This window comes from Cupressus sempervirens, chromosome 8, assembly GCF_028749045.1.
Source record: "Cupressus sempervirens isolate cs-2001-9-10 chromosome 8, ASM2874904v1, whole genome shotgun sequence".
NCBI lineage: Eukaryota > Viridiplantae > Streptophyta > Pinopsida > Cupressales > Cupressaceae > Cupressus > Cupressus sempervirens.
The window spans coordinates 550,360,116-550,385,989 of NC_143125.1; the positions used below are offsets into that span (position 1 = coordinate 550,360,116).

At 32.6% G+C, this 25,874-nt stretch overlaps 1 pseudogene; it reads right to left on the bottom strand.

The window, feature by feature from the left end:
* The window catches only part of LOC149543626 (alpha-humulene synthase-like), a 120,268-nt pseudogene that overhangs the window by 18,130 nt on the left and 76,264 nt on the right, over nucleotides 1-25,874 (bottom strand).

A 25,874-nucleotide genomic window follows, 5' to 3' on the forward strand; every position in this document is an offset into this window, starting at 1 on the left:
ATACTAAGGAGCAACTTGCCCGATCCTTGAAAAGAAGGAAGGAACTTGTAAATCAAATGAATGATCACTAGTACATTGAAGAAAAGATTCAATATCTTTTTCCTCCAAGCTTTTTAGATGAAGAAAAAAATGCAATCAAAGGACTCTTAGAGAAGAATGGTTCCCTGCAAGAAGAAGTAAGAAAGCTCAAAAGAGAATAAGAAATTTAGTTAGTAAGGCTATGTGAAATCTTGGAAAAAAGGAACAAGATGAAAGAAGAAATGGATGAAAGAAGCAATAAGATCCAAAACCAATCCCTTTAGCATGAAGATCATATAGATCAAATCTCCTATACAAGTGAAGAAATCATGAGTTAGAAGCAAATAAATGAAAGATTAAGGAATGATCTAAATTTAGGAAGAAAAATCAATGAAAGAATAAGAAGTGAGTTAAGATATGAAAAGAAAATCAATGAAAATTTGAAGAATGATCGAAACACTAAAAATAAAGTCAATGAGAGAATGATGAAATCCCAAGCAGACATGAATCAGTTGAATCAATAAAATGAGTAGAATATCAATAGACAAAAGGGTAAAGCATGAATTAGATACAAAGAAGAAGGTGAATCCTCCAAACAAGGAACTCAAAGGAATCAAAGATCCGCTTGCAATCACTATGGTAAGATAGGTCATACATCAAACAAATGTTGGAGTAATGGAAAAGAAAAATTCAATGGTAATTGTTACAATTGCAATCAACATGGTCACAAGGCTAATGAATGTAAAGAGAAACCAAAATTTGAAGGTAAATGTCACAAATGCAAGAAACAAGGTCATAAGGCATCAAATTGCAAAACCAAGTCATTCAATCTAGTAGATAAAATTGTGAAAGAAATATTTGGTTGGGACTATAAAACTTGGTGCAAATGTCATTACTGTGGAGAGTATGGACACATTGGCATGAACTATGTTAAACGTCATACAAGGAAGAGAGATACCACCATAAGATGTTACACTTGTAAAAAACTTGGTCATCTAGCCAAGAATTGCATGAATATAGGTAGAATTGAAGATGAAAAGAAAGCAAAAGAAGATAACATCAAAAAGAAAATGAGGCAACAATAGATTCCTAAATCCACCAAGGAAGCTAATTTGAGAAATGATGGTCATGTCACTCAAGAAATGGGTGACTCTACCATTTCTAACTGGGTTCCTAAGTATGGACTGGAATTGCATTATCATGATCACATCTAAATAGTTCCAAAATTGAAAAGAAAACAAAGATCAAAATCAGTATTCAGGATACAAAGGGAACCACAAAAGATTAGTATCAGTTATCATCGAGTAAGGTTGAGTCATGGACTCCACCAAGCAAAGTTGGGAGTAACTAATGTTTGGTTACCAAGTTATGATGTATTCACCAAGCAATCCAAATAGATAGTGGATGACAGTCTATTGTGCATAATGATGTCATCGTATCTACTTTTGTATTGAGCATTAATGAAAAAAAATTTATCAAAAGGTAGGACATGAAATTCATTTTTCATCAAAATCTTGAAGTGTTATTGCAACCAAGTGAATTGCAAAAGTGTTCAAGTGATTTCAAGCAAAATTTGCAGTAATATTTTTTGAAGTTTTTCATAATCTACCAAGTAGCCATGACAACATCAAGTAATAATGGAAAGGCAAAGATATGATAAAAAATGTTGGTTTGAGGAGTCAAATGGAAACTGCCAAACTTCAAACTTGTACTAGTAATTGTAGAAACCCTCGATCCAAATGGAGCACAATCGCAAATCCCTCCAAAGGTACTACTCATTAAAGATAGTTGAACTCATTTTAAGTGTGTAATTCAAGAAATAGGAACCCTAGAAATGGATAATGCCCTAGGTGAACTATGTGTGAATGGTGTTCTTAAACTAGAGCATAAGCACTTGGAAGATAAGGGTTTAACCCACATTCCCCACTTGCCCCAAAGTTTCCAAATCAAATGGATCAGATACATCCTAAGCCAAGTTCACTATAGTTAGTTGTGGATTGAAAAACTAGTTTTGATCACTAAGAAGGTGATTCATCATATCATCGACCTTCCCATGCTCTCCAGAGCCAAAGCTACTAAAACCCTAGGTTGGATGGAGTTAGAGAAGAAAACCCTAGCTGAGTGGGATGGTAGAGGTATGAAGATTAGTAGTGTTAAAGATGTAGAACTAAAATTTGGCATACATGTGATAGCTCACAAAATCTATAGTTTGAGTCATCTAAATAGTGTTTTGTGTGAAGTGGTAGACTTGGCATTCAAAGTTGTGAAGAATAATCTATCAGATGATCTTGTAAGACATCTAAGAACAATCCATTCAAATTTGGTTCACTATTGACATGTATATTTTTCTATGTACAATTTTTTTCTTCCCTTCTAAAGGTATAGTTGTATGGAGAAAGGATGTGCCAATTTTGTATTAGATTAACGAGTATATTGTAGAAATGAGTGAGAATTTTGTTACCATAATGGATAAATATTTTGATGGTTTCAAGGAGAAAATGAATAATAGATTTAGGATTCCTAGGAAATTGGTTGAAGACTACAAGGATGATATATGTTTCATGGTAGATAGTGACAGAGTATACATTCAAGCACTCATACTGAGAGTTATATGAGTAAAAACTCTTCCCTATGAGGTGAACATTGATGAATCAAAAGACATAATTGAGGCCTTAATAAATGAACCTGTTGATCCAAAGGCACCACACTTTTGAACATATAATAAGGCCAAGGCAAGAATAGAGCTTGCAATCAAGATTCCATAGGAAATCAACAAAAGAAAGTGGAGAATAGAAAAAATCAAATCCAACACACCTCTTTTGCTAGCCAAATGTAAAGGAGAAGATGATGATGATGATGATGCATAGGATGAAGAAGATTCAAAAAAGGAAGAAGAATTAGTGAAGAAGAAAGGCAAGGTGATCATCACCAAGCCACCCAAGCCATCCATTGCAATATTTACTAGGAGATCCAAAAAGAAAGGTGGTGAAGTTGGGTAGAGTAAGCCTCCTCTCAGCTTCAAGGAAAGACTAAAGCATATAGAAGTAGGTGCAGGAATAACCAACTTCAAATCATTAGAGTATGAGACTAGGATAGAGGTTGAGAAGGAATAGATTGATGAATTGGTGCTAACCAAGATGGGTATATGGAAGTATTCCCCTGATTAGATAGCATATAAGATCCCTAAAGATATATTAGATAGATTAAAGCCAAGATGGGATTCAGCCATGCAGATAGCAAAAGATATCTATGAAAAAACCTTGAGGCAGTTGTTACCAAGCATTACCAATATTGAGGTAAAAGATTATATGAAGAAAAATGAAGAAAAGATGACTCTTAGATTCAATAGTTGTTTAATTTTGTTAAAAGATATACAACATGTAGTCAAGAATACTATAGGTATGTGGAAGAATATTTATCTCTTGCATAAACAAAGTGATTTTCTAGTAGAAGTCCAGGATGATGACAGTGATGATGATGAAGAAGGAACAAACTCTGAGGCAATACAATTTGACAATGAAGAAATTGAAGAAGATATAGAGGAAGAAGCCATTGAGGAAGTCAAAGAAGATAAAGAGGAGACTGATGCTATGAGGATAGAATTAGAATTCATTGCCTCACTTCCTCATTCTCCAAGAAAATCAATAGTTACATCAAGTTTAGAGACAACTTCAGCAAGTTTGATTGTGACCACAATAGATACATCAAATTTCCAATCACTCTTTTCTCCCTCATAGCTCAGTGAATCAATGGAAGCATTTACCACTTCATCTACCGAGTTGCAGCCTACCTCTTATTTAGTTCTCGAGTCAACATCAGTAGTAAGTACAACATCTTCTACAATTTTTTGTTCTTCAGCAGTAAGTGCAGTTTCAAGTTCTACAATTTTGGATTCTATAGTTTTGTTTTCTACAGCTTTGGATACATCTATAAATATATCAATTTTGGATTCAGTAAGCATTCTAGTTAGTATTTCATCTATTGGTATTATATCAATTTTTATTGCTAGTCATGCTATCTCTACTATAGTTTCCATTCTAGATTCTAAGGCAATATGTACAAAGTTAGTTGAACCTAACGCTCAACCATGTATGAGACTTATGAGTGGAAAGGAGATAGAGGAGGATATTGATCTAGATGAGGAGATTGAGATTCCAAAGTTAGATTTGTATAATGCCACTATAGATTAAATGCAATTAGCCAGTCAACTTCTCCTTAAGAAAGTAAAACAAAAGAAATTGAGAGAGGAAAGAGACAGAGAATATAAAATCATAGAAAGTGCTAAGGATATCTGGACTAAGGTGATAGGTGTTGAAGTTGATACTTCTCAACACATATTGTTTCAATTAGAAGAGGAAATTCAAAAGTTCAATAAGGACTCTAGTGGTCAATAAAAGTTGATGGAGAAAGCAGAAAAGAAATTTGATAACAACGTGCTTGAGCACATTGCTTAGCAAATTGTTATTCAGCAAGTGGAGCTTTCCTCAATTTTGACCAAACTTGAAAACTCTTGCACAAATGTAACATTAATTTTTGAAAAATTATGCAATGTAACTGAGTTCACAAGGGAAATAAAAATAAAACTAACAAAGATTGATGAGGATCTGAAGGCTAGAGCACAACAGTTGCAACTTGACCATAGTTTAAGCTTTGCACATCATATGAAAATTAGACTTTTGTCAGATATGCAAGTAGAATTGTTGAGAGAAGAAGCAAGGATCCAATATTCACTAATAGATATTTATAATATGATCCTTCTCATCATGGACACAATGTAGAAGCACATTGTTTACTCAAAAACATTGATCCATGACAACAACTTCTCAATTGCAAATCACATGATAGAACTCTTTGCAAAAGTGCAAATTACTCTACAGATGTGAAATTTTTTGCAAGAGAATTGGGATAAGACTAAAGCATTAGTAATTAAGGTACATTCTGAGTTTCTTTCTTACATTGCTGTCTCGGTGTAAATAAGTTTTGAATAAATTTTTTGGCATTATTGTCCAAAATGGGGAGAAATAGAAAATAGAGTATACAAGATGGAGAAATAGAGTATATATGAGAGAGAGAATGTATATAGACTTATTATGTATATTTTATGGGGGAGAATCTTACATTAGAAAAGGAAAAGAAAGTATATACTTACAAAGACAAATTTTGAAAAATCTCAAAAAATCAATATACCAGTACTAAGCTAGTATCACACCATAATTTATATAAGTTTTGACTGATAAGTGTTTTTGTCACTAATTCCAAAGGAGGAGATTGTTGACATTAATTCAAGATTTTTATTAGTGACAACACTTATTTGATTCTTTATGGTTACCGATCATTCCAGTGCTTACCAAGTAAACTCAGACAGTGTGAAGTCCTACAGTTCTTACCGAGTAGTTCAATGGTTACCAAGCTTCATAGTTTCTATTGAGCCATCATTTCATGTGAAGTGAATTTAGTGTTAATTGAGTGATGAGATGATTATAGCTTACTAAGTGAAGTCATGGTAGACAAGTAACTCAGTTTCTACCAAGTTGCATAGTATCTACCAAGTCACTAGTGTAGACCAAGTTCGAGACTACTCTAAGATGATCATTATGGATCGATCTTTCCACTTCTACCAAATACATGATGATGTCAAGTAATAATAGTGGATGTTGTGTATCAAAACTTCACCATGTTAGTCTTCAGAACCTGGGTGTCTTCATTTGAGCCAACATTATAATACTAGTGTCAACTTGTATATTGCTTAACTTTGTAATTTTTTAAATTGGATTGATATATATATATATATATATATATATATATATATATATATATATGTATATGTATATGTATATGTATATGTATATGTATATGTATATGTATAAATACATATATATGTATGTATACATATATATATACATATACATATATGTATATGTATATGTATATATATATGTATACATACATATATATGTATGTATACATATATATATATACATATACATATATATATATGTATGTATGTATATATATATATGTGTGTGTATATATATATATATGTAATGTATTGTATCATATCAAAAAAGAACAAGAATGTGAAAAAGTACATGTATTTGTGAATTGAGACATTGTGAATGGAATGTAAGCATGTGAATGTAAATCAATAGTAGACAAGTATATTGTAAGGCCATATCAAGGAGAAGCAGAGTCATATCTATCACATGAAGGTGATTAGTACTTCAAAGAATCTCTATCAAAAAATTAGTTGTAAGTCAAATATCCATAGTTTCATCCTAATAGGTGAATCAACTTAAAAATCCTCTAACAAGATAGACTTAATAGTATTTTGTTAAATCTCTTTACCGAGTGCATAATTTGTTTTATGTTTGTAAAACCTCTAACAAGTTGGACCTAGCAGTCCTAATCGCTCCTAATAGGGCAGATTATCAGAAGTGATAACCACAAGCCTTAACAGGCCAACTTTATGTTGTAGTATTGAAGTTTTGTGGGTATCATCCCCACCCCAATTTTACTTTCTATTTGGAAGGCTTCTAGGTCACCAAATTATTTTGTTCATGTTTCATGAATATTTATATTTTAGTTTCTCATGCATGTAGTTAGATATTATTTCATGAATTAAATGATTACTAGATTATTGTAATTAAGATCCAATCTGGATAAAGTTGTAAGGTTACTAATTCACCCCTCCCCTCTCAGTAACCTGGTATAGTCTTGAATATTTCCAATAGGTGACATAGTAACCATGTGATAAATGTCCAAAGTGGGTCTAGTAAATCCATAAGTGTCCAAATAGGGTTGAGGTCATTTTAGATGATAGGTGTTCAATAATGAATCATCATTTTATCAAGTTTTTCAATTTTTTCAATATCATCGATCATATCAGAGATCAATGCACACCAATATGTTGTTATAAAAAGATGCAATTTGTTTAATGAAGGAAACATAGTAGAGGTTGACACATTTCCCTATGGGCTAGTGTAACTTAGTAAGTTGAATATATTCTTAGCCATTAGATAAAGAATAAATCTATGATGCTTGTTGTGTCATTCTTCCAAATTCCATGAGATTTAACTAAAGTGACATAGTGACCATGTGATATGTGGAATGTGTGGCCCACCCAAGGTAAATTAAGATCACTTCACTCATAGTTATCAAATTGAAGATCAATCTAGGGTTGTCATTATATTGTTATAAAAGGATGTATAATTTTTAATTATAGTAACACAACAACATGATGATACATGTTCCTTGTGTTGTAGCTATTACGCAAAGGATGATGATAAGAAAAAAGGTTTCCAAATGTCACAATGTTATTAGTTTGATTGCCAGGTTAGGAGATAAAAAGTTAATCAAAAACTAAAATAAATCATGTCCATCAATTTTTTGTAGATCAATGGTCTCTTTTCAAATTTTGATGTGAAACATGCATCCCCACTCACTATAAAGAACATATGAAAATTGAATTCAGCTAATGTGAATTGATATAGAAAACATAAGGGAAATTGGTATTTCATTCCAAAAAGAGATTGTTGAAGAGACAAAATACAGTGCCAGCAAAAATTGAGTTTTGTGCAAAGCCAAATTGTGAACTATTGCAACAACGAGCTAAATAATTTGATCATAGTAAGTAAATTTCATTCCCCTAGAAGAATTCTGGTAATTTTCTTTATTTCTCCATAATGCCTCCAAAAAAGGGTTCCTTTGGGAAAAGTGATTACTGGCATAGAAATATTCATGATGTTTTCTTAGACCAATTGAATGAGTCCACCTATGATGCAACACAAATGAGGAAACTGATTCTTGTTACTCCAAGGTTGAAAGTGGATAAGGGTTTGTATGATAGAGGAAATCAGACTCATGATGTGATAACATCTAAAATTGGGTTGTAGCATTTTAGAAAATGGTTTTTAGAGATAAACTTATTTTCCCCACATGTTAACATTTGGAATTTTGACCTAGGGAATTTAGTTATTCTAGCTTGATATTCATGGAATCTAACCTTCTACCTTTAGTAGGAAAAATGTTTGATCCAATAACTAGGTCACTGAGGGGGATAAACAAAGAATTTCTATTGAAGATAACATGAATTCAAGGAAATATTTGGAATGGATCCTACATCACAATACCATGAGACTATTGATTTTTACGAGCTAGAAAAGGAATACCAATCTCATAAAATGCAAATTAGACAAGGAGCTTTGAGGGAATACCTTGCATCTATTGGAGACTTAGAATTGGTCACAACCCCGACACAAAAAAAATTCAAGAAATAAATTTTCAATTATGGCACCCTAGATTTCTATATGTCCTTATGTAGGGTTTTTGGTTAAGATGCACATAGATTTATTCCTATTAAGTTCATGTATATAATGATGCAAATTTCTAATTTTGGAGTTAGTATCATATTTTATTTTGCCTCATTTCAAGCTGAAGAAATCCATGTTGGATTGATTGGGATTGCAAAAGGAAAGATAGAGATAACTTTTGGATGGTATTCAATACTGATGCATATGTTCCTTTTCAAAGAATCCCCTTATTTTGGAAGATAAACAAAATTAGCAAGAGAGGATGAAGGAAAAGCTTTTCCTATCTAGCTATGGAGTGTAGACATGTTGTCAGATGTAAGTGACACCAAATTTGCTAGGGTTTACAAGTATTTTGCATCAAAACTAAGGATGTTCTTGTCAAATGATAACCCAAGGATTGCCAAATTTCTCTTAGATTTCATCAGCCCTATGTATTCCCCAAATGAATTGAAAGTCTCCCATAATTGGGTAGACATTATCCCATGTCCAGTTTCTACTATATTTAGAGTTTATGAATTTCAAGGAACTTCACATATGCTACCATAGTAAGTACCTCTGAAGGTTGGTTTAGCAGAGATATTATGGAAAATAAGAGGAAAAAAAACACAAAGCATTAGTGGTTGTAAAATATAGTGAAGATCATGTTTTCTTATTCATTTGGTCATTATAAAGAGGAAATAAGACTCACTCCTTGGAGCCTAGTGACTCAAAAGTAACAAGGAATTTTATTGTGAAAAGAGTAGAAGATACTCCAAATGAGGAGGCTACTAAGATGAATGTTGCAACATAAAATCTTCCACTAGATACTTCAAGGAAAGAAAATAAATTTGTAAAGGAACTATAGGTAAAATATGAATAAGTTTTGGTAGCCAATAATGACAAGGTCAAGAAGAGGCTAAGACTTAGGAATGAAATTGCTTGATATAAAGGAAAAAAAGTTAGAATAATAGAAGTTGTGGAGCCATCCCAGAGAATAATTTTATCTTCATGTGCTCCTCCACCACCAACTAGCCCTATAGTTAAAATTCCTGACACTCCTCTACATAAAGAATATACCACTAAAGAGGATGTGGAGGAAGAAAAGGTTAGGCTAAAGGCTATGCAGATAAAAGTATGATAGAATTATGAACACAAAATAATAGAAGCAATGTTATTCTTTACTTATGATATTGATACTAGGAGATTGCATAACATGAAAACCCAATTTCTCTCTATTGTTAAAGCTCATAGTGTAGACACCTAAATTTGATTACACTATTTTAGTAATCCTATTTAGTTATCTAAAAAGGGCATTATTAATTAAATTTCTATTTAATTAATCCTTTGTCATCCCCTAGTTGATTAATTTAATTAATCATCTATAGTCCTAATTGATAAATCAAATAATCTATTATTTATCAATTAAATCCTATTCTTCTATCTAATTCCAAAAATCCCCATTTATTAAATAAATCTATTTGATAAATGAAATCCTCAAATTCAAAAACCCCTAACCTATCTCTAATCCTCCATTTAGCCTAATCCACCCCATCCACCCATACTAACCAAGCTTAGCCACTAACTCACCCACCCTCATTAATGCCATCCACTTGTACATCTCTAACATCTCTAATCTAATCCTAAACCCAAGCCTAATCCACTCCCTAATGTTGTCACATTCCTTAAACAAGTTTAAGACTTTCCTAATCCAAACCAAAGTCTCCCCTCAAAAAGCCCAACCACTAAGTCATGAGTGCTCTTACAAAATATAAAAGACTCTTACAAGCCCACTCATGACTCTTACACCCATCTTCCACACTCGTCCCTCTTCCACACTCATTCCTCTTACATCCCTCTTACATACTCAACCCCACTCATCATGACTTTAACCAACCCTTTACCCTACCCTCTCACACTCATCCTCCTTGTGACAAGTGTCACCTTCCCATTGGTGCTAAACAAGCACAATCCATGTGCTCCCCTTTGAGTACATCTTAGCCCTCCTTAAGCCTTCATCCATCCTTGCATCTAAGACCTCCATCTCTCTACCCCTTAGCCTATAAATTGAATCCCATCCCAAGCCATTTCATCAACAATCTTTGAGCTAAAGTTACCATGCTATTTTGAGAACCAAAGCCATCAACCATACCCTTATAATTCCAAATTAAGAGCTCACAAAGCTACCAATTTTCCATTACCCATCTCCATTGAAGCAGCTTTTGAGCATCTTGAGAATACATACACAGCAAAAGGACACATCTAGAGAATCAAGAAAGCATGGAGTGCTTTTTCTTGTGAGGTTTGCACTTCTTGTTTTCTTCCTTTGTCTAAGCATATATGTGAATTTAGTTTTTGGTTTGTGAATGCTTACTTTATTTGTTAATGTTCTTTGCATACTGATTCTGGTTCTACACATAGTAATGATGATACTAAGCTAAGAGACATCCTACATAAATGGGTAGCAAGAGAAGAGACAGTGGTAGAATTATATTTTGATATAGCTGATAAAGAGAATAATGACTATTATGCTAAGAAAAAATATGATCAAGAAGTTGGTTTATTAGAGTTTGATGCAAAAAGGGAGTTACTAAAAAGACAGATAGGGTCATGCATTTGCAAATGTCAAAATAAAAGGTTTTCTTTGTTTCCTTCATTGTTCATAAAAAGTGCATGATATAAAGATATTAACATACTAGGCTAATGACATTTTGGTCATCTTGAATGATAAAATAAGAAAGATAACAAGTAATGATGACAATGCTTTATTAATAGATGTTGTATTAGACTTGACAAAAGCTAGAATATTTTATAAACTTTTTATTTCTAAGGAAAAACATCTCAAGAATGAATGCAAAAATATTGTTAGCAAAGAAAAATAAGTCATCAATTATGACTGGCCTAATGATTTAACATACGACGAATGGGTGACCAAGTTCATATCAATAATAGAGTCTTCACAAGTAGCATAACATGACAAATTTCAAGACAATTCAACAACTATAAAAGAACTACATTTTTTTCACAATGGTACTCAAGTGACTAATGAGAGAGAAGAAGAATTGTGTTAACAAATGTCTTAGGAAAATGAAGCTCAAATAGAAGAAATAGGTGATTCAACTCCTCAACAAACACCAGTAGTTAAAGACATAATACCACATATAGTTGAGGAAAAGGATAATCATTTGGTTTCTACAAATATTAAAGTATCAGATCAAAGCATAACTGAAGAAGAAAAGGTGGCCCCACAACTAGAGGAAAAGCAAGAAGAAGAAAACTAATAATCAAGATTTGTAGAAGAACAAGAAAAACACAAAATAGAATAGGCCCCACCACAAAGAAGCAAATAAAAGATTCATTCTATTGTTAAGAAATAGGCCACAAATGTTTTGAGTTTTCTCATGCAACAATGAAAGTGACCTTTTATCTTGTATGTAATCTTTAAATTTTTTGTTTTAAGGAAAACTATCATTTTCCCTCTAGGCATGAAGATTGTTTCAAATCATACTATATAAGTGAGTTCACAGTGCTAGAGGAGGGTCCAATATTTTTTGCTGAACTAGTTTTTGTTCAAGTTTTGAGTTAGTCCATGCATACTATAATTTTGTTCGAAAATTGAATAGAAAGTCAACATTTTCTAGTCTATTTGAGTTGTTTACTGATAGAGATTGTCATTGAATTGAATATAATTTCAAAGAAGTTAATACAAAATGTAGGAAGTTAGTTGTTCATCCTAGATCTTGTCCCTTCTTTTATTTATATTTTATTCTCTAAGATTTAATGGAAAAATTTATTAGATTCCAGTTGTAATTCACTTTGAATTATATTTCAATCATCTTTTGCTAATAATCTAATGGGTCATGTAAATTCTAAATTTAAAATGGAAGAACTTTATAGTTTTCATTGAAGATTTTGATAAGTATAAGATAATTTGTTCATAAAGTGTTAAGGTAAGATCTAGAAGTAGATGTCTAATTCTTATGAGTTTATGGCCCAATAGATAAGGCACTAATCATCCTCTCAAGTTGATCTAGTTGGAATATCTTATACTATGCAAAAATTAATATAAATTAATCTTTTAATGTTTTGTATTGAAGTCTTGAAATGTCATCATGCACTTGATTCATAGAGTTCTAGGGTTTGATAAGATATCCATTTATCACCTCTTTTACTATCATAGAATTAGGAGGATTAGGGCTAAATCATCTATTATTTTGGAATTCATGTTGATTTTGGAGTTTTAATCAAGTAAGGAGTTAATTCCTAGCTATACTTGCTGAGTCTTGCAAAATTCAAAGTGGAGAAGACATAAGAGTTTTTTCATTTTTCCGTTTAGATTTATTTTTCAAAATGCCCATCATGGTCTCTAGCTAATTCCTAGGTTTCTCTGATTATCCAAAAGGTAGTTGAAATTTTTCCAAATTAGAAGCTAACACTCTATACCTTCTATATAAGTCAGATTCAATATACTTGAATTTATCAAATAACATTACACTTAGCTTACATTGAAAATGCTTGGTAACCACATACTTTCTTGGATCCTATAGAGCATACAAGTTTATATAAAAGACTCAACATATGTAGAGTAGCTTGATCATAGTGATGAACATCTTGTTGAAATAGATAATAATGAGGTGGGGGGGAGGGGGGTGAATCAGTGTTCTAAATTTTGTTTCCACAACTATAGATTGTTAATGACTTTATAACTTGCATATGAAAGTAAACAAACAATGTTGAATAGTAAATATAACCATGCACATAGATAAATAATTAAACCATTATTTTTTAACTAGGGAAACCCAAGCCAAGGGAAAAGCCTAGTGGGGATGATACCCACTAGATGATTCACTAAATAATAGGATCATGTTAAGGATGTTGACCCTGTTAGGAGTCTATGAAGACCATATAGTGTCTCAAGTCCCTGTTAGAAGAGTAGGCCTTGTTAGAAGCCTAAGCCCTATTAGGAGTTGCTTCAACCTTGTTAGGAGTTGGTAGAACAAATAAAATGTATGTAAGAATAGCTCACTATCCTAAGATACAATTATACAATTCAATTCTTCACAAGAATAAATATACATATGATACTTGCTTATTGCTATAACTCAAACTTTCTTTGATCATACATAAGATCTCACATCAAATAAAGATCATAAATATTTCAATATCTTTATAAAATAATCTGCATCACTTAAAACATTCTCATCTATCATAGATAGAACACTTATCTGTGCAAGATAAGATCTTTACTTATACCTTGCATAATTGCAGAACTCTGCTCAGTCAGCCTTCATGTGTTTACATGCTTGACATAATATAAAATAGCTTATGAAATAATATCCACATAGTCAACTCATCATAACTTAGTAATTATTTCATAACCAAAATGATTCCTAAGACTGTACAATTCAATCCTCTGCTATGCTCTATTTTGTACTATTAAAAACTTGCATTGGTATTTTAATAATAACTCATGTCATACTATTCCCACACATCTATACATTGGCACACATCATCATGATAATATCATTAATCTTTCATCAACTATGCATGAGATCACTCTCAATGAGTCATCCACACACTAAACATTTGTTCTATGTGCTAGTAAAAATTATCTAACACTTAGACAATTTTCTAACTCTAAATGCATAAATGAAATGTTGAATGTATGTTTCGATAAAGTAAAATCATCAAGACATCTATTTGACCATATTGCCAGAAATCTCTCCCTTTCACATTAATGGAAACATTTGCAAAAATTGGCAAGTCCCAAAATGATTTCATACATAACAAAAACAAATAAAAGTAACTATACATAATTCTCTTCAAAACATAATAATTTTATTCATGTTTTGATGGATCATTACATTTCTTATCACTGCTTACATTGATACATAAATGAGCTCCCCCTTACATATACATTTACATGTATACAATTTTTCATTTACATAATACTCCCCCTTTGACATCAATGGAAAAGGTGTCAAAACTATATCTACAAAAATTTGTTTACTTCTATTGATTAGTTGGTCATTCTAGAAATGCAATCTATGAAATCATGTTTCATCTTTTCATAGTAATTCTACTAATTTATTTTGACTGTATCAAATATACTAATGAGTTCACAAAGTGCATAAGATGCCACCTCAACTGCGCTGAAGTCAGTATAGGAAAACTTGTCATAGGATGTCTTAGCTGCAAGACACTCCTCCAACTACCTATGTAGACTAACAACTTTGGATGATAAGTTTTCTATGACAACAGAGAATCTCCTTAATAAATTATCCTTGTCAAACTAAATGCTTCTGAAAGCATTGTGGATATTTTCTATCTCAACTTCAAAATCTTTAATATGGGCCTCTGGTTGTTGCAATCTGGTAGTCAGTGTATGATACTCACTTATTAGACCTTTGATTTTGTTATCAAAATTTGATAGATATTACATTTTTAATTTTCCCTAGAACATATTATCTTCATCTGTACTTCTCAAATCTTTTATACAAATGTCTAAGGTCATTAGATCAATTTTGATATTTGTGTATACTATATGAAACAATGATGCATCGTGCTTCCCCTGTGCTTGTGTTGAAGCTACCTCTGCTAGAGTAATGATTTCCCCATCAAAGGTCTTCACCAACTCTTTGGCCTTTAACTACAAGTATGTATTGACTACATTTGTGGTAGTTGTCTTTTGGATTTGATCCAAGAGTTTAGCTAGTGTCTTCTCCAAAGACTTCACATAATTTTTCTTCTCAAATAGCTTTCTTAAGGTTCTCATCAAACCCTTCTGATCATCATCATCATCAAATGGTACTACTATTGCTGCTAATGTTGTTACTATTGTTACTGGAGTTACCATTTGCATAGGTACATCTACCTTTTTCTCCTCTTCCTCAACTTTCTTCTTATCTTTAGCTTCTTTTCTTGTATCTTCTTCTTCTTTCTTCTTATTTTAAAATTCTTCTCTCTTTATCTATTCTTCCTACTCTGTCTTCCTCCTTTCTTCTTGTCCCTTTTTATTTCCCTCTTCTACCTTTCTTTTCTTCTCTTATTCTTCTTTCTTCTTTTCTTCTTCCTTGCCATCATCAGAGCTAGTGTATATAATGATATTGCCAACAATGGATTGGCCAAATGCTACAAAAGGATTCTCCTTTGTAGCAAAATTTATGTGTGTACTATCCACTTGCATGGATTCAATACACATAACAATGTGAGGTAGTGAAGGTTCCTATTGTGTCTCCTCTACTTCTTTCTCTTCCATGGAAGGTGTATGTACTTACACACATAATAGGTTGTCAGGATTTGATTGTGCACTCACCTTAGGAACTATAGTCATATACTTTACAATTTCCTCCTCTGTTGCTTTCCTTACATCCTCATAATTTCCTTCAATCAAAAGAATTACTCTTCTTTTTTCCCTCCACAAGGGCTCAATACCCTTAAAAATTCTGTGTAAGTCCTCCTTGGAATCAAAATTACATATTTTATTTATTAATGTGATCCTCATACTTAGATACTCTTCTAACAATCTCTTTTTCCTATTAATGAACCTATTGTATAGGTCTTTAGGTATCTTACTCTATATATTCTTAAACTTCTTGTTCCTCAAAATCGTATTCCTTATAATAGCATTCTCTAGCTACCTTCTATCCATATTGCTATACATACTATAATACTTATTTAACTATACAAAACTATTAACATTAATTATCTACATGTTCATATTCTCTACCTTAGATGTCCAAGCACTTTTCAAGTTGCTATTATGGCTTCCTCTGCATCTTGTTAATTAGGTTTATCTTCAACTTCATCACAACTTTTTGAGTCATTTACTTGTACTATCTTTCTTCCTTTTCCTGGTCCATTGGTGGTGTACTTGACCCTTTTCTTGGTTTATGGTGCATGTTTTTTCTTTACCCTTACCAACCTCTTAGACTTTCTTTATGCAATAGGTGCTTCCACCTCTATCTGACTCTTAGGTTGTCCATGCCTTGTTTTGACTGGTTACACATGCAATTGCTACATAAGGCATAATAGGGGCTTACACACAAGGTTGAACTACTACCACACCTTCTAAAGGTTTTGAAACAACAATGGGAGTTGTTTCCAACACTTAAATCCATCCACTACTTTTCATCTCTAGCATAATTCCTTTGATCTCATCAAACTCTTTCCTAGTCTTGCTAGATTCCTTAGGGATGGAATCTATCCCTTTCTCTACCTTTTTCTTGCTTTCCTTGCTATAGTATTCTGAATGAATTATTCTCATCTTTTCTTCACAAGTACCCCATGTAGGGCATCCTATGTCCTTTTCTAACTAGAGTATGATCTGCGCATACCTTTCTATGAGCTCAGTGCTCATCTCATATCCCATAGGCTTTATAAATTTGACTCTTGATATCACTACTTCCATGCAGGTGTTATCTATTTCTACCATGAAACATAATTATTCTTTGTACTTCTTTACCATTTAGGGAGGTATCCTATACCTCTCTTTCATCTTAGTCTAGAAGTTCTTCATCATCCTATCAATATCACCACCTCTGACATTTTTTTGGCTTAGATTTGTAGCATTGAGTCACCAAATCTTCATTGTACACTCATTTTTATCCCTACTTATCAATCTAGGAAACTTCCTTGTAGCATAGAAGAATATATGAGTCAACAAAGACTCAAATATAAAAACTTCATTCTTAGTTTTTCTTAATCTTTGCAATGTTATCCAATAGTTGCAATCTGATATTTTCACACAAATTAACTTTTCTTCCTTGCAAAACCATTACAAAAGCTACATGTAGAAATCTATTTGGTCTGAAGTTAATCCTTGATCGATGGTTTAACTTTTACCTTAATTCTTTCTTAAATATTTCACTCATTTGTTTTGAATAGATTCAACCTTCATGTTTCTTCAATCAAACATTGTGTTTAGGTTTGTCTCAACCATCTTCCTAACATTATTCTCATTAACATGATTGTAACCTTCATTACTCAATCCTAGGACCTTGTAAATTAGGTCATTGTAAATAACAATATGTGCATCACCTAGCCACAACATATCATCATGTACCCTACTTAAAATGATTCAAGTCCAATTGTGTTTGTTAAAATCCTTATAAAACATATACCTTACCAAACTCAAGTCTTCTAAGTATGCATACTCAGACTTCAAGGATAAGTCATTGTTGCACATGGTTCTTAGGGCTCGACAAATTTCATCATCACTTATACTTTCTATTTTACAGTGAATATAACTTCTTATATCCTCAACATGTAACACATTTTCCATAACTTGCAAAAATGTGCCCAATAGATCATCTAATAAATAAACAAATCACTAGTGCATTTGCACTCAAATTTTGACCAAGCCCTAAGTGGGCTTCTTCAATACTCTTTTTTTAATTTAATTCCCAAGTTGGTAAAATTTTTGACCAACTTAGTGTTTCCCAATTTGGTCAAAATTTTGACCAAATCGGGCCCATAATAAAAATGATATGATTTGGGCATTGTGCATTTTTTGCACTAGTCTGTAGCAAGGAAGGAGCCATTCAAATGCTAGTGCAAGATAATCCATCCATGTTTCTTGTTCAAATTTATTTTTTTCATATATATCTTTTAAACTTCACATTTCCACATTTGAATTTGTTAAAACATTATGGTTCAAGACTAGTCATGTAAATTCTTTGGCATTGACCAATCTCTAGAGGAAAGTTCCCATTGAGATCCTCAATTGAACTAAGAATAGATGGGGGAGTAGAGTGGAGGGGTAACTCTTCTCATATCAATGAACATCATGATCATGCAATCGCTTTGCATCACTGAATGCATCCCCAATAGGTATCCAATGAAGACTTAGAGCATACCAAATGGATCATATTTTAACTATCCCCACTCATTTCTTCATTTCCTCCTTTTCTTTTAAAAAAACTCCATTTAATCTAGATTTTCAAACCCTTTTTCTTGCTCAATGAAGCAACCCCACATCATAATCATCAACATTAATCTCAACTCAATCTTGCTCAAGAAAACATTGCTAATGCATAAATTTATCTTAATTTTAAATCAAATTCAAGATAACATTATTAATCTAGAATTTTATCTTAATCAAGAACAAATAGAGTTGGACACTATTGATCCAAAACTTGTGGTAATATAGAATAGAGAGCATCTATATGAACCAATACTATGACAAAAGTCATTTCTTGAATTGTGAAGAATATTTAATATGATAGAGGTGAATGATGAAGGTGCATAGATGCACAATTTTCCCTTGTTCAAATATCATGGATATTGACATAGCCAATCTGAAAGAAGGGTTTTAAGAAATATATTACTTTAATGCAACTTTTGACCAACTATAAATAGTAGACATTCATAGAAAATATAAAGTTCATGTGTCAAATGAATTCAAAAGGTGCATTGTATGATTATTCATAACCATACATACTATAATTTATGAAATAAATTATTAATGTGGTAATATGTTTTATGTAAACTTCTCCAACATTAGATAGATTGGTAATTGAAATATATTGGCAATTATACAATACTTTCATCAGATATCAATTTCAACATTTTGTTAAAAGTGGTATTCCATGCCACTCTAAATTTAAAACACTGATAAAGTGTCATGCTGAGAAAATATTGGAAAAATGGAGTAGAAATATAGAATTTTTTTCCCCCAACTGAATATGATTTATGATAAAAACACATTAGAATTAACCTAGGAGTCAACTCTTTAATGAAATCTTATTTTATTTAGAAAGCACCCCAATAATAGAAGGCAACCATGGTAGACAATTCCTATCTAAGATGTACTTATGGGGAATCAAATTTTGGCTTGCATAATGAGAACACAAAATCTTAATAGATTAAGATCAAACCCTTGGATAGTTGTAAAATAAGTTTATACTTTGGCATCTAGATGATGGTGTCACTAATATTTTTTAAAAATTAACTAGATCAACAAGAACTTTGAATACGCGTTGCCTGAATCTCATATCATGGTGTGAAAAGCCATCTCCAAATACGTAAAAGCTTTGAACTCCTTTCCCAAGATTGAAGTAAAAATCATCCCATTTTGGTAACACTTTTTTGGGATTTAAATATTCTCCTATTCATTTTGTAAGAAGTTGGAAATAAAGGGTATTGATATGAGCTAATGCTTCTTCTTCTGAACATTTAGGATGATCCTTCATCTATGAAGAAATTGCTAACATTGTTTGTCCATGGAGCTTGACAACCTTCATAAGCATATAATTTTTTTTAATATTGTAATCATGATTTAAAAGTTATATGTATTTAATTTTCAAATAAAAATGTAAGCAGAAAAAACCTCAAAGTCATGAAGACTATCAACTAAATGTCTGGTCAACTACACAAGCTCATAGAATCTTGATTTACTGAGATATATTTTCTGAATATCTGTTGGAAATATAGATGGAGTAACTAGGGGGGGGGCAGTGGGGGTTAAGTCAGTTACCACAAAAATATTTCACAGATTCCTTAGATGTCTGATAAAACTAATTATTGTTGTCACTCGGTAAATATACTAAAAAATGTTGTAACTCTGTAAATGTAGAGTTTGTCTAACTTTAGCAGATCTAACATCAATAGTAATAACTTGAAAACATGAGAGAGAGAAAGAAATGAACACAAGAGACACCAAATTTAATGTGGAAACCCAATGTGGGAAAAACCACAATTGTGACTAGTTATTGTTTTTCACTCTTCTGAAATGAGCCCTATTAGGAGCCAACCTAGTTAAAGCAATTAAAACACACTATTAGGTGTAACCATGTTAGAGGATTTAATGACCTAGTAAGGAGTGGTCTTGTAAGAGGTCTTTAAAATAATTCAATGGAACTATCACCCTGTTAGAGGATTTACAAATGGTTGTTAAACTAACTTTGTTAAGAGATTTTGAATCATTGCTACAATGGTTAGAGAGTGTTAGTAAATAGTTCTTCTCAAATGGTTTGATATTCAAAGTAGAGAAAAATGTATACCAAAAAATTGAATTCCTAAAAAATATTTAGGAATTCTTTGCTTAAATTATTTTCTTCAAAAACACGTACATCTACCTTTATTGCAAAAGAATAACTATTCAATCTTTACTCCAAAGATTAGATCTTTTCAAAATACCAATTACTGAAATACTAAATCATCTTATTCTATTTCATCAAGATAAAAAAAATCTAAATGCTAAAGAACCAGTTGATCTTAACTATTAATATTATCCACATAATTTGAAAGTTACGCAAACAAGCAGGTAGATCAAATAAAATTCTCCTCTCATAGCTCCTCAAATTTTGAATAGGCAATCTTAGAATGAATGACAAATACAAAAAAAGCTTTTTATATAAATAGTATTTTCATAAATCTAGATTCAAACAAACAAACTATAATATCTACCTCCAAAATCCTTTACCAAAATAAAATTGAAGAGTTCTATTTATGTTTGTTGATAATTTGAAATGCTATCTTCAAAAACATAGGATTAAACATAAAACAAAAGTAGTTTTTCTTATCAGTTTGCTGGAGATTCCCACTATGCCATACTAATTATTACATTTATATAAGGCATGGGGTTGGATAGCTACCAAAATTACGCTACCAAGAGTAAAATATTCTTTAGTTAGCACAACTGCATTAACTAAAATGCATGAAAATAAAAGTAAAAAAGAACAGCTAAGAAACTATCTAGAACTAGGCATCCTGATCAAGTAGTGCTATCCACACCAACCACATTCTTCACTACTTTTCATACTTTTTAGGTAGTTGAAAATGTAGATATAACAGATTGATAAGGTAGGCCAATGTAAGTGAGCCATTGTTTCCAGATTTCTTTCTCCTTCTTCAATTCCACTATCTTTTCCTCATGCATTTCCAAGTGTTTCAGGTTAATTATTAGCATGGCTTCAATGTGTGCCACATTCAAAAAATCCTACTTAGTCAACATTTTCTTATCCTAGAGCTCGTTGAATTTATTTAGGACTTCTTTGATCACTTCCTCTGCTTGGGCAACGAAGTCATCCTCTTTTCCTGTGCAATGTTTGCCAAACCATTTGAGGTCCCCTTGATATCTTCCATGTATGACTTTGAGTCCCTATAGAATTTCCTTGATTTTAGTTACACCCTGTACTAATTTTTCATTCCTTCACTCAGTACAATCCTTGATTACATATAAGGTTTTCTCATCCAAATTGGCTACAGGACATTCAACTTCAAATTTTTGAAGTCCAAATTATTGGATATCTTCTAGCCATATCACCACCTTTGCCCAAATGTTTCTTTCTTTTTCATACCCTTCATTTCTTAGCTCTACCTTTTTTGGTGATGGCAAAAATCTCTTTTGAAGCCTTATCTAAGAGTTTTATCTATTTCACAGTGTCATCTAGGACACCCTACACCCACTCCTCTATTATCTTTGCAATTTCCTTGCATTTTTGTAGATTAACAAGGAATTACTTGTTGGTTGTGGAAGTTACATCTACTATGGCTGACATTTTATTAATAGGCTTTGCCTTTGGGTGTAGGATAGCATTGATATACTATGCCATATTCTTTATTGTCTCCTTCATTTCTTGTTTATCATGTCCATCCTTCCACACTCTATGTGCAATCTTCTTATTAGAAGCTTCAAAAAAATCCATATCACTACACGGTTTCCTTTTCCCAAGTCAACCTTTGTTATTTGATAATCTTGAGGGGTTAGAGATTCCTGCGAGCTCCCATCTGGTGGCACGACTATTTTAGTCGACCAACGCCCTAAGTTTTTGTCATACTTCATTCTTGATTCTATTCTAGCTTTCTTCACCTTAGATGTTCTTCCTAGACATTTACTAACCAAATCATCAATTGGCATTGAAAGGGGCACCATACTCCATTTTCTTTCAATAGAGGTCTCCAACCATTTGGGTGTAACTAGTCCCTTATCGACTATAGGGGAAAACTTAGTCAAGGAAAGGTTATCTTCTTGAATTTTGATGTTTACTAGTGACTTTTGGGGTTCTAGCACATGGTCCACCATTGGTGATTCAAACTTGATTTCTATAGCCATAAACTTAGGGAGCTAAATGTAGAAACAACCATATACTTCTAGAGCTTGCATTGCTTCCTTAGATAGTCTATTACTTTCATGACCCTTAAGCTCAAAAACTAGCTTTGCCAGGAAGACATCATTTACTCTTCTAAATTCTTTACACATAGCAACCTCTTATAGATCACTATAGTGTTGGTAAATAGGCATTTCATCTGTACATTGTGAATGTGGAAGTCCTTCCCATTCTTTTGAAGCTGGAACGACATAAACAAGAAAAGAGGATAAGGAAAAATGGACCAAAATTAGTGATAGCCACTAAACCCTTATTTAGATTCTTAGCAATTAGGTCAGCCCAATCGATGAAGTTATCCCCTTCAACAATATTTTGGATGAAGAAATGCATCCATGCTTCCCAATGAAATGCATGCTCATTTTCTTTGACCCTGTTCAACAAAAGTAAAATATCTACAATTTCTTTGATGAAATGTTCAATGGTTAAAGTTTTGGGCAACCTTGAACCACCTTCTCCTAGTTTTAGGAGCCAATTCTGGGATACTTTATTGTCATAACTATTTTTCCTCTTGGCATACAAGCATTCAACCTCCTCAAATATCCATGGTTCATAGGGCTCTCTATGAGGGATCCTAAAGGCTGAGTAAACACTAGTCTTGTTGATTTTGACAACTATCTCCCCTGAGATTTTCTTGGCACATCTTGTGTTAGGATCATAGTGGTTTGCACATTCAATGACTAACTCTAGGCATGTAATAGTTGTAGGGAATGTGGTGACTTCAAGTAACCCACCATTCACCAATTTTTGGTAGATAGGACCTGATTGGGAATTTTTAGCTCTTTAAATTATGTCAATCAAGCTTTTGTTAACTAGAAATGTGTCACAAATTTTAGGTAAAGAGCTAAGGAAACTTGGTTTTTCCAATTTGGGCATTTTGGAGCGAAATAATGTCATGGCTTGCTATAGGGTGATAGAGTTTAGGAGATGCAAATTAAAATCTTTCAAAACAAAAGAAAGCACAAAAAAAAACATTGATAAAAATGGTGATGCACTTATAGTATGACAAAGCTTATCTTGCAACCCATTCTTCTTACCAGATGATGTCGAGATTTTATTTTTGCAAATGGCAGAATGAGTAATGAAGTGGTGATAACTTATGAAGAAAATATTAGTACAGATATGACAAGTAAATATAATAATTACTATTTGTGTGTCGCACATCCAAAAAGACCTTTTGAGTGATTTTTTATTAGATGCCCATCAAATCCACACGCCTATTAATGCTCAATGTCATCATGAAATGAAAAACTCACCCTTTTCCCAAATCTTGACATATCAAGACATGTGCCTCTTAAACATTCTTATTTATTATTTCACTTGCCTTGGAAAATGTCATTGATGGGGTTCACTTTTTCCCTTTTGATTTTGAAGATGAATGCCTGCATGAAAACATAATGTTAGTCCAAAAAAATGATATTGAAGTTGAAGTTGAAGTTTGAGTTTCCCCAACTTCGACTTGACAAGGACTGACTCAAGACAATGAATATGGATTTTGATACATGAAAGCCAAATGGAGGATGTGAACTTGAACTTGAAGTTAATTAAAACTTCAAGTCCAACTTCATGATCAAGTAATGACTCAAGCATGGGATGCTTTATATCACAAGGAAGAATATGAGTGTGGTAACAATTGGCTCTGGCTGGGGAATGAGGCTAGAAGGATCATAGATGAACTTGAGATTTTTGGCTTTACAAACCTACAAAATAGGAGGACAAAACAAAAGGAAAGACAAAACTCAAAAAGAATGGTATTTACAATTGGATGAAGAAAAAACTTAGAACTAGTAAAGCTTGAGATCCAACCAATTATAGGACAAGGGAAGATCATCTCCATTATGATACTACAACTTGAATTCATTAGAGCCTAATTCTTCTAAAATTACAAATGGGTCCTTCCATAAGCTCTCAAATTTTGTATGAGCTCCTTTAGGTTCCTTTCTCTTGTCCCACAACAGTACTTGGTCTCCTTTCATGAATCTTAGTGTCCTTACTTTTCGATCAAAAATTCATTTAACCCTTGCTTGATGCTTGGTGATGTGATCTACCAACTCCCTTCTTTCTTCTTCAATTTTTTGAAGGTATAATATTCTTTTTTCAATGGGAGATTGAAATATTACATCTTTTATCACCTTTTGTAAATTTAAAGTATCCAGTTCTAATGGTAAAGATAATTGTGCTTCAACTCCATACACCAGCTCATAAGGAGCCATCCCAATGGCATCATATAATCTCTTATGCCAATCCTTTCCTTTTTCATCCCCAAACTTTTTCATGATATTGACCAGATTTTTATTGGTGGATTCTACTTTTCCATTTCCCTTAGGAAAGTAATCTAAGGCATGAGATAGTTGAATACCATGATCACAACAATATAGTTGAATTTCTCAAGAAGAAAATTTTTGTTCATTGTCGGTCACTATTTTTCTTGGTGTGCCAAAACAGGTTAGAATATTTTCCATCAAGAATTTACACACTATCTATGATGTTGTAGCCTTAATAGGAATGGCTTCAACCCATTTAGTAAAATAGTCTGTAGTAGTGAGGATATGTGTGTGACCTACACTTGAGCTTGGATTAATAAGCCTTATAAAATCCAATCCCCATTGTTGAAAAGGTTCTTCTATAATCACATGTTTTAAAAGAAGAGTAGATAACTATGGTTTTCCAGTAAACAATTTACATTTCTCACAATTTCTTACCCAATTGTGGGCAGCTCTAAACATACCTGGCCAATAGTATCTACTTCTTAGAATTTTGAAGGCTATCACTGTTGATGGAAAATGTCCCCTACACGCCCCATCATGGAAAGTCTTCAGTACTTTTTCCTGTTGGTCAGCATCAACACACCTTAGAAACATACCATCTAAACCCTTTTTGTATAAGATATCATCAATGATTATAAATTTAGCCACTCTGAGTTGAAGAATTCTTCAATATTTTCCCTTTAAATGATCTAGGCATTCCTATATGTCAAGAAATATGCTATATCAGAAAACCACTCATCTTTCAAACCAACAAAAAAGCAATTGGGGTATGTTTCTTCTTTTTTACTTTCTCTTATAAGTTTACACAATCCTTGTCCATAAACCAACTTAGCTGGCTAAATATCCAATTCAAACTCTTGTACTTTTAATACCCAAGTTGCTCAATTATTCACTACTACATCTTACTGTGTGAGGATACTCTTAACTTCTATGGATGGTACACAAACTAAGGAGTGTGAATGTAAAATATAGTACCAAAAATATTTTACTGCTTTAACCATAGCAAAGGTTTGATTCTCAACTAAGGAGTAGTTTAGCTCATGTTTCTTCAATGGGAAACTCATAAAAGAGATAGGCATGTCTTCTCCTTTTTCATTTTTTTGAAGCAATATTCCAGACATGGTATGTTCTGATGTGTAGCAGTGCATTATAAAGTCTTTTTTGAAATCAGGGTGAAAAGTGTTGGAGCTTTAGCA